This window comes from Phalaenopsis equestris, unplaced genomic scaffold (genome assembly GCF_001263595.1).
Source record: "Phalaenopsis equestris unplaced genomic scaffold, ASM126359v1 Scaffold000002, whole genome shotgun sequence".
Lineage (NCBI taxonomy): Eukaryota > Viridiplantae > Streptophyta > Magnoliopsida > Asparagales > Orchidaceae > Phalaenopsis > Phalaenopsis equestris.
The window spans coordinates 22628209-22638932 of NW_018164444.1; the positions used below are offsets into that span (position 1 = coordinate 22628209).

General features: G+C 35.8%; 1 long non-coding RNA gene across 1 annotated transcript; it reads left to right on the forward strand.

Moving 5' to 3' along the window:
- Positions 1-716: 716 nt before the first annotated feature.
- Positions 717-9786, forward strand: LOC110039387. Its single transcript, XR_002295514.1, has 3 exons — positions 717-932; positions 1034-1288; positions 9679-9786. It is a non-coding gene; the product is annotated as an uncharacterized LOC110039387 (long non-coding RNA).
- The last annotated feature ends 938 nt before the right edge of the window (positions 9787-10724 follow it).

Consider the following 10724-nt stretch of genomic DNA (forward strand, 5'->3'; position numbering starts at 1 on the left):
AACAAGCTTTTTATCGCAATCAACTTGTGTTAGAATCGTTAAGTAACTTGTGTTCGAAACGTTCAGTAAGTAAACGAGTCAAACGCGAAAGAATCTAGAATAAAAAAATGAGTCAAGCACGAACAACCATTTATTAGATTGTGTTAGACTCGTTTTAGCTCGAAATAATTAAATTATATATATCATATATAATAATAATAATATATTATATATATTATTTATATAATAATATAATTTGTATATTTACACGTTTTAGCTCGAAATAATTAAATTATATATATCATATATAATAATATAATATATTATATATATTATTTATATAATAATATATTTTGTATATTTATATTCAAGTTCAAATTATAATAGCTTGTGTGATAACGTGGTTGTGCGCCTTCTATTTTACCAAATTCGCGCATGCTCGAATATCATACTTTACATTTATTTTTTCTAATTAATTTTAACGAGTCAATTTTGAGTTGAACACGAACAAAAATATATAAATAGAGTTGAATACAAATACACTATTCACGAACAATTTTAAATTCTTGCCAATTTAGAAGGAGCCGAACACGATCCAATTCTGAACTAGTTCAAGAATATTAATCAGGAATATTAATTCAAAATTTTTAAATCTGTAAATAATGTGAAGAAATTTAAATGAGTCGTGACTTCAAATTTCAACAACGATTCAGCAGCCCATATCCCGCCGGAATATTATAACTCCCTCATTCGCCAATATCAACAGCAGCTCCGACAGCTAACTGGCCATTTGGAGATGCATGATAAATTAAACTTACCGTCGGAACAACATATTAACCATTGTTCCTGAACATTTAAAAAAAAAACAATTTATGATACAAGAAGAAGAAATTACAGATCACATCCTTTGTACACTTCTCCCTCCGAGGTTCGATTCGAAGGCCAATTCGTCGGTAACGTCGATTTCCCACTTTCCTCTATGAGTTTTTTCAATCTGTTGAGATCTCAATTCTAATCTAGGGTTTTTTTTTTTTTTTTCGATTCTCCTCTACAGATTGTTTTCTTTAGTAAATTTGTGGAGCATTGGGTTTGGGATTCGATTCGACGAACTTTAAGGCCGGCGGATGACAGGAGCTTGATATTACTTTGAGGATGAGCTTACTGGATTCATCGGCATCTTTGCTTGCTACATGTGGAGGGGACACTGTAAAGCTCTTTGATGTCAGCGTTAAATCTGGTGATCCATGTACTCTGAGCTATACTCCTTCGCCCGGATCTCAAGTGAACTCCGTTAAATGGAATCACACAAGTAATTATTCTTTCTGACGTTTAGGTATTTATTTATTTTCTAGAATTGTTACTTTGTGGGTTGTCTGCCATTATTATCGTCAATTTGATTACATCCGTGGCAAACTCCATCAGGGCCATATCCGGAAAGGGAAGTAATTTTTGGTAATATTAATTCTTTCTGCATAGGCAATTTGTTATAGCACCTGTTTTACCTGAATGGATATTGCCATCATTAGTTTCATTTTTTGGAGCGTTGACCTGCATTAGAGTTTGTTGACTTACTATGGTTTCTCATTCACAGTAGGGATGCGTTAAGGATCAACATGAAGACTGCATTTTTGTTTATTGTTCATGGAGATGGTAATCAATATTTAAATTAGGATTCCTTGATGCATTTCCTTGTTGACGACACAAAGTTGATAGGCGAGACCTCATCCAAAATTAATAGAAAGTAGAATAATAGAAGAAATATTTAGAAGATAAGGGGTTTCGTGTTAGTAGCATAAACATCAAATCTATTGTCTATAATTTGAGTGGGTATGAAACTGATAATTATCATTTAGTTAGTAGAAGATCAAGCGATATGGTGGCATTGCAGGTTTGTATGTATATGTTTGTTGTATTACAATAAATAAATGAGATGCAATTTTCTTCTTTTTGCAGGTTTGTATATGTTTGTTATATTACAATAAATAAATGAGATGCAATTTTCTTCTTATATCATGAAACTTAAGGTTAGATTTCATAAACTAAATTCAGGTCTACTATGTGCTATGAGTTTTGTTTGATGAAGAAAATTGTGATCCAAGTTGAATACAACAAAACTTCTAAATATTAAGATGGAATGTGGTTGAAACAAGAGAGATAGATAAAGAGATTATTATAGTAGTGATTCCATGCAAGTCATGGCTATTGCATATAATGCAATGAAAATTAGATTTATGTTGTTTGTGCATGAGCAATATAGGGTAAAAGACTCATTGAAAAGACATGCAGGCAAAAAAAATGTAGAAGGGTTAATAACCTATAGGGTAGTGCAAGGATAAATCGAATATAACTTGTTTAAGGTTAAAATCTTTTGTAAACCTGTGCAATAATGATTTTTTCAAGGGAGCTTCAAATAGTTAAGATAAGGATAGTGACTATGATGAATGCAAAGATGTTCATTAAATAAATCTATTTATTATTTTAAATATTTAAATAACAAAAAAATATTCCTGCAGTCTATTTTATCTTTCTTAGGCTGTTTTGACCCTAGACAATAAAGCTTAAGCTTTGATGGATTTTATTTGATTTGTTTTTGATTAGGCCTAGCATGAATACAATATAATGAAAACTTAAAACTTAAAATTTATAAAACTACATTAGTCCTACTATATGAATATGATTTTTGTTTAATTAGGGAAACCAATAGTCGAGTACGATAAAATTGATAAATTTTATGTTGGAAATGGGGTAAAACTAAGGGAGATTGAGAAATTATTGTATCGGAGATGCCGTGCAAGTAAGGGTTATTAAAGGTTAGTGAAAAGTAAAGTTAAGTGGGTTGGACATGTGTAATATAGGGTAAAAGATGCTTTAAAAAAAACATACAAACAAAACAAATGTTGATGGTTTAAGAAGCAAAAGGGTTAGTATAAAGGTAATATGACTATAAGTAGTTTAGGAAGTCAAGCAGTTCTAACCCAACATATGCTTTTCTTCCCCTTTGGGTAATGTAAGAAATGTAAGCAATTTAAGCAAAGGCCAAAGTGAGACCAGTCTTTCGTAAAGAAAATTTATTGTAAGCATTCTTGAAATGAATCATAAGCGTGGATATAAAAATCCTAATTGTCTCTTAAAGTCTCAAAATCTATCCTCAACTAAAAATTTTTAGAAGGAGACTATGAATTAGCATTTCATGCCAATTCATTCAGTTTTAGAATTATCTTGGGTGACATGATCTTTAATAAAGTGATGCATAACCACGATGTGCTAGTTCATGAATATTAGTTTGAGTTCTTGTTTAAGCTAATATCACTTCTGTTATCTAGCTGGAACATATTTTATCTTACCTGCCTAATTTTTTATTCATTTCCTTAAACCAAGCACCCATATAACACAATTGCTTGCAAAGATGCACTCATCTTTTGGCAATTCAAAAGCTTGCAAGTGCTTGAATTATTTTTTTTAAGAAAAAAAGGCAAATTGATTGCTTAACTATAATGAAAAATACATTTAGTTACCTTAAAATGGGAGTACTTGGAATTGACATGAAAGCAAGATTAAACATATAAGCCAAATATGATATCAAACCTACTACCAATAATATATAAAATTGAGCCAATTAATCCTTCATGCAACTTATCTTCTAAAGGTTTACTATTCTTATCAAAGTCAATTGCTAGAGGAGCTCATCTTGGTCTTTGTTTATTTAAATCTCCTTTATCAAACTTCTCAAGTAATCCATTTCCATGTTTAGTTTTATAGATGAAAGTTTCTTTCTGCTGCTGCTTTGCCTTATGTTTCATAAAGGACTTGTGCATGCTTTTCGTAATTTTTTTTTACTCAATATATATACATAACCACGACTCAAAGAGTCATTATTTATACTAAATAATATGTTCTCCTTTTAGCAAGTAAATTGATGGAACAACATACTTGCTTATAATCTTGCTATTGGTATAAAGAATTTCTTAAAGTCTTTGTCTTCCGCCTAACTATCACTTTGACAATCAACATAACTTTGTTTTGAATAATATACCTGAGTCATGTAATTTATTTCTATAGACTATTTGCTCCAATTATACTGCGATTATTGGATCTATGGATTAATTTTTAAACATCATTCTTATTAAATGCCAATGCCAATAAGTGCCAATGTCACTGGATTCTGCATATAATTCATTTATAGAATATTTTGCATAAATGCCAATGTCACTGGATTCTGGCTTTGAAATGAATGTTGGGTTATCTACCTCATCCCTAATATAACTCGTTTTCCTAATACTTTAAGTTGGATCATTTAGTTTCAAATCTTTAGAATGAGTTTTTGCATATTTTCTTTTTTAAGACAATTTTGAGTGAATTTCTATTAATCATTTTAATTTCAATCTCGATCGTTTTAATCCTATTAAAATTATAACTTTTGACATCTTTTTTAATATATCCATATTTTTATTTGATCAAAATAAATATATACCAATGTTGCTGCAATCATTGTTATCTTATCAAATATTTTGTAGGCCTTGTTAGAGGGCGAATAATCAAGAAAAAATTATCATTTGATTTTTTATCTTATTTTTTTTTAAATAGTCATTACTGCTATTTAATTTCTAACATCTACAACTAAAATGAATGATCTTTGACTTTATTAACTCTTAATAACGCATAAAAATTATTTATTAAAATAATCCCCAAATTTTCTTTATTAACAGTGACATGCATTCTTTACATTTTTTCCCCAAACATTCTTTTATAAATTGCAGTTACTTTAGTGTTTTTGTTTTCTTTTCTAATGTTCCATTTTTGATCTTTTATGCCAAGGAGGTTTAGTGTTAGAGAAATTATGCCTGATGCCTTATCACAAAATTTCTCTAATGGCCTTTTGTCAGATTTACCTTCATGATAGATTTGTATTATGGAAATTAAATATTCTTGATCGTATTGAATATTTCCAACAAATATATAAAAGCCCTTTGTCTAATGGCCTTTTGTCAGATTTACCTTCATGATAAATTTGTATTATGGAAATTAAATATTCTTGATTGTATTGAATATTTCCAACAAATATATAAAAGCCCTTTGAATGTATCACTCTTATTTTCTAGGAAAATAATTGATACCGGAGTTAACCCAAACCACGATGCACGACACAATTTTATTAATGACTTAAAACAATATTACAATGAAGGCTCGAAATAATGAAAGACAACACACAAAGCAAAAACACAAAATAAAAGATTACAACTAATGACTCAACAAAGAAGATACTGCCGCTTGAGGATGAGGGAGTCCGTCGAGGGGAGGCTGGATTGGCGGCTGCAGTGAAGGTTGGAGAGATGGGGTTGCTGTGGAAGAAGTAGAACAACAGATTGGTGATAGTAACGACGCCGAACCATAGCTGGAGAGATGCAGGAGCGTCATCGGAGGTTGGATTGACGACTACGGTGAAGGCCGAAGAGGTAGGGCTGCTGTGGAAGAAATAGGACAGTAGGGTGGCGATAGCAATGACGTTGAACCACAACTGGAGAGGTGCAGGAACGTCTTCAGAGGCTGGACAGGCCGCTTTGGCAAAGGTCGGAGAGGTGGGGTTGCTGTGGAATAAGTAGGATAGCAGGTTGGCTATAGTAACGATATCAAACTGTAGTTGGAAAGGTGCAGGAATATTGTCAGAGGCTGGATTGACGGCTGCGGTGAAGACCAGAGAGGTGGGGCTGTTGTGGAACAAGTAGGGCAACAGGTCGATGATAGTAAAGACGTTGAACTGCAGCTGGAGTGGTGCAGGAACATCGTTAGAGGCTGGATTGCAAAATGACAGCAGGGGAATGAAAGTATGGTAAGATAAATGCCTCGGCGGAGTCGAGATACAGACGATCACCACCTTGAACGAAGGACAACCGGAGCACTATTTCGACGCCGAATATAGGCCTCGAAGGGAAAAAACCAAGGTTAAACCTGAATTTAGATATCAAAGAACAAGACTCCTCACTCCGGACACATCAAATTCTATTTATAAAGAGTTTTGACCCAATTAGGAGACACTAAAATAAGAAGGAGAATAAAATCAGATTTTAGATTTTAGGAAATAATTTTAAAATAAGGAAGAAAAATAAAAATCAGATTTCTATTTTAGGAAGTGATTTAAAATTAGGAAGAAGAAGAAAAATCAGATTTCAGTTTTAGGGAATGATTTTAAATTAGGAAGGAGAATAAAAATTAGATTTCAGTTTTAGGAAATGTTTTAAAATAGGAAAGTGTTAGGAAGGAAAATGAGAAAAGAAGGAAAGGAAGACAAAAGGAAAGGAGAAAAAAGGAAAGGAGGGAAAGGGGAAGGGGGGAAGAGGAAGGAGGGGGGGGCAGTTTCTTGAGGACCTGCTGGTTCTCTCCTGAGTTTTGCCTCAGTCTCCCGGGGTTGGGGGTCCTTTGACCTCACCTGCCGAAGCTTCTGGTCCCTTATATTTAATTATGGCAGCACCTGGATCCCATTGTCGACTATACAACCTTCCAAGGCACTTGCAAGTGCACCTCCATCTCGATCCAATCTCCTGGGACTGAAATCTCTTGCATGGTGGTGGCATGGTGGTAGAGAATTGATTGTCACTAAAACTGGTCCCGCTACTCTGCTGGTAAAGGCTCCATCTCCTTGGGTGCTATTGAGGGAAGTAAAATGAGACGTTTGTCGTCCTTGGTGAAATAATACACGTTTCTGAATCCACCGTGTCGGGTTTTTCGGTCAAATTGCCACAGTCTTCCTAGCAGAAGGTGGCAAACGTTCATGGGGACCGCATCACACTATAACTAGTCCTGCAGTTGACTCCTTATTGAAAACTCTATTAGGCTTAGCCGGTCGATGCTGACTATTTTTCATCTCCAACCGCGTTAGTGAATATGATTGAGAATGCCTCTAAGTCGCGAGTCTCAATTTCTCTGCCATCTAGGTCGATGCCACATTCTTACTGCTATTGCTGTCGATGATAAGGCTGCATACCTTTCCGTTCACTGTGCAGCGGGTGTAGAAAATGTTGTGACGAAGCCACTGCAGATCCCTTGTGTCCTCGACCCGCAAAATCCATCGAATCACAAGTGTTTCTCCCTCATTTAGTGGAAGCTGATGCTTCTCGTCCTGTTCCTCAGCTTCTTGCTCCCCGCTAACCTCTTCCATGGCGCTCTGCTCGGTAAAAGTTAAAACTCTGCTCGTCAGGCAGCTGGAGGCTATGTGCTCAAATCCGTATCATTTGAAGCATTTTCTGGAGGGCACTATAGTCGGCTTCTTCTCACCGCGGGTGGGTTTATTCATTTCCGAAATAATTTTCTCAACTCTCCGTGGCATGCTCCTGCTGATGTCTCCAACTGTGGGTGGCTGCCTTGGGGGTGTTGGTTGTCGGCTCTGCTTCTGCTGCCTTTGCACTTTCAATGCTAGTGCATGAACTTCCCCCTATTGTGATACATAAAAATAAAATAGAAGAACGATCTTAGATGAAAGCGAAAAATAGAACGAGAAAATTCACACCAGAAAACAGTAATACAGAGGAACACACAGATTTACGTGGTTCGACAAATTGCCTACGTCCACGAAGTTGCAAAAGATTTTACTACTTGAGGAATTTACACCAGTCGATCGTCTCGATTTACAAGAGATAGTCTTTCACTTCGTTGCTCTCTTTTCTTCTCTCTTTACACCGAGATACACCGAAGAAGATAAACTTACAAGAAAAATAAACTCAATTTCTTTTCTGTCACGAGTTACCAAGAAGAAGCCAAGGGAGAATAATCTTCTTCTTCCTTCTGGTGGAATGAACTACTGCTTGCACTTTTCTTTCTCTGTCCTTAGGAAGTCCGAAGAAGAACACGAAAATCGTGACTTCAAAATTGAAGGAGCCGTGCGATGCCTTTTATCGCGAACAGGAAGGGAGAACTGTCGCGAAAGAGCGGGAGACGCGACTCTTCATGAAGCAACAGACTGTTCACGATCGAGCGGGAGACAGGAGCTAGAACTTCGCGGGAATGGTTTGCGATAGGGGGAGCGGAAGCGGGAGCGGTCGGACCGGGCTCCAGCATGACACCCCCAACTTCCAGTATGGCTGCACCTGCACCACATTGCTAATACTAGGCTTCAAGCTCCCGAGATATTTGGCTACTGCATTCTCCTCTGGTTCTATCAGGCCGCACTTCAACTGTAAGTGGTCGAACTAAGCTGTAAACTCCTCCACTGAAAGGTCTCTCTGCTGCAGATTGTGGAGTTTCAAAAACATGTATTGGCGGTAATGAGGGGGAATATATTTCTTCTACATGGTTTTCTTCTTTTTCTCCCATCTGGTAATCTTTTCGCTACCTTCTTGCCTCCTCTGTCGTTGTACGTTCTCCCATCACAGGGAGGCACTTTTCTTCAAATTGATAGCATCTAATTTGACCCGTCTCTCTTTGGGCACCTTTTTTTGTTTTCGAAGATTCGCTTAACTGCCTGTAGCCATTTAATAAATTCATTCGAATTCATGTCCCCCTCAAACTCGGGCAAATCTACTTTGATCCCGTGGCCTTGGTGCCCTCTAAATGACATCTTTTCTCCGAAAGTTTTCCTGTGGTAGGGGTGCTGATATCCCTCTTTAGGCCTCATTTGATATTGGATTCCGAAACTTCCCAACCTATCTTCTTCATCGCTGAAATTATCTCTATAGAAGCGATTCGGATCCTCGTCTCTCTCTCCCCTTCGACTCTCCAGGTTTCAGTTGAAGGTAACATCTTCCCGTGTCATCTCTTCATTCTCTGCAATTCTTTGTTGGAGGAGACGGAGTTCTCATCGTATCTCTTCCCGGGTAGGCTCAAACATATTTCTTCTTGGCGGCATGTTTGATGATGTAGGATTTGTGAAAGGAAAAGAGGAACAAAGAAAGAAGAGAAAAAAAAAAAAAAACGGAAGAAAGAAAAAAAATTGGTGCAAGGAACAAAGAAAGAAGAGAAAAAAAAAAACGGAAGAAAGAAAAAAAATTGGTGCAGTGGATTGGTTAGGGGTGTATGCTAGAAACCCTAGGATGGGACTAGGGTTGGGTTAACTCTGATATCAAATGATACTGGAGTTAACTCAAACCACGACGCATGACACAATTTTATTATAGACTCAAATGCTTTTTAGATGTTCTTAAGCTTCAAAAGATGGTGTAATATTTAGCTAAAGGATAGGGGAACAGAAGGAGTCTTAGCAGCTCTCCCTCAATATCCCAAGAAATATACAGAAGTAAAATTTGTTTAAGTGAATATAGCTATGTTACAAACAAAGTATTCAGAGACCTGCGAATGAATTGTATGAAATCGGCGAAGTGGCTAGAAGTGTGGACTCGAACTGTTTACAAAACCAGGTTATTGAGACTTTGTGAGACCTATTAACTTAGAGACAAAAATAGAAGACTTAAAATGTTTAAAAGTATGCTCCTCAAGCTCCAAGGCTTCCATGTTGTCTCATCTGGTCCCTGGATTATGTTTTGATGAACATGTTTAAAATTACATTGAGATCATTGTATTTTCAATTATTTAGTGTTATTACGTATTTGTAGTCATTAAAATGATCTCGTCAAATCAATTGACTTAATCAATAGAATTGTGAGGTCAACAAATAAGTAATTCATATAGCAAACCCTAATTGAGATAAAGTTACTGTTGAAGATGCAATTTTCTAAAATAGTTAATATTAATCCATGACTATTACTCCTGCAGATCTTGTTGTTGCCAGTGCTGGAGAAGATAAAAAGATATCATTGTGGCGTAAAAATGGTCAAAGTATGGGGGAGGTACCCCTCGGTGGCAGTAATGTTGGTGATGACATAGAGGTAAACCAATCCATAATAATTTGTCAGCATGAACTTCTATAATATTGATTGCCACCTTTTGGACTCATCCCTGTTTCCCAATGATAATTCTATTAACATGTATTTTATTTATTAGCATTCTCTCGCATCCAGTATCATATAATATAGTTTATGCTTTTGATGAGGAAATCATATTCTGCTACGCATTCTGCTCATATCAAGTTGCATTAATACATTGATCCCAAATCATTCTTTGTTTCCTTTCTGAGGTTTTGGAGGTAACAGCCTAAAGTCTTAGCTTGTTGCTAATGTGTACCATTAAAGTTTTAATAATTTTGATTAAAACTTTATATATAGATAGGTAGCTGGAGAGATAGAGAGATAGCTAGACTCAAACTAAACTTATAAGGCAGGTACCCGGTAGGTAAGTGGGGTGCCTTACATTAGTAGTTGGACATATAGTAGGACTCTTTTATGATGTTAGGTGAATGCGTGCGTTTCATGCTGGCAAACTATTATAGATTCACCTTGACTTTACCCTACTACCAAACAAGACTGGCCATTACTGTCTTCTTCAATAATGAACCGGCGAAGAATTAAATGAAAATTTACTGCATCTCGGCTTCCTAGTTTTTTGTGCTTTATGAAATTATAACAAACTACTCTGTGGTATCGAATTCAGATGTTTGAGGATTCAGAATCTATACTCGATAATTTCTAGTTTTGCTTTCAGTTTTTTTTTTTAAATTTTTTTTAATTTTTTTTAATTTTGATTTCCTATCATAAGTGCAACTCTGATCTTATGCTATTTTGGCAGAGCAGTTTTTTGCTGTTTTTGCACACTTAATCATCAATTTACAATATATTGGACTTGTTATCTTCCCTTTCTATGTTATTCTTCTTCCCTTAATCCTCTCCTCCACTCACATGCCTTCTCTTTCATTTCATGAAGAG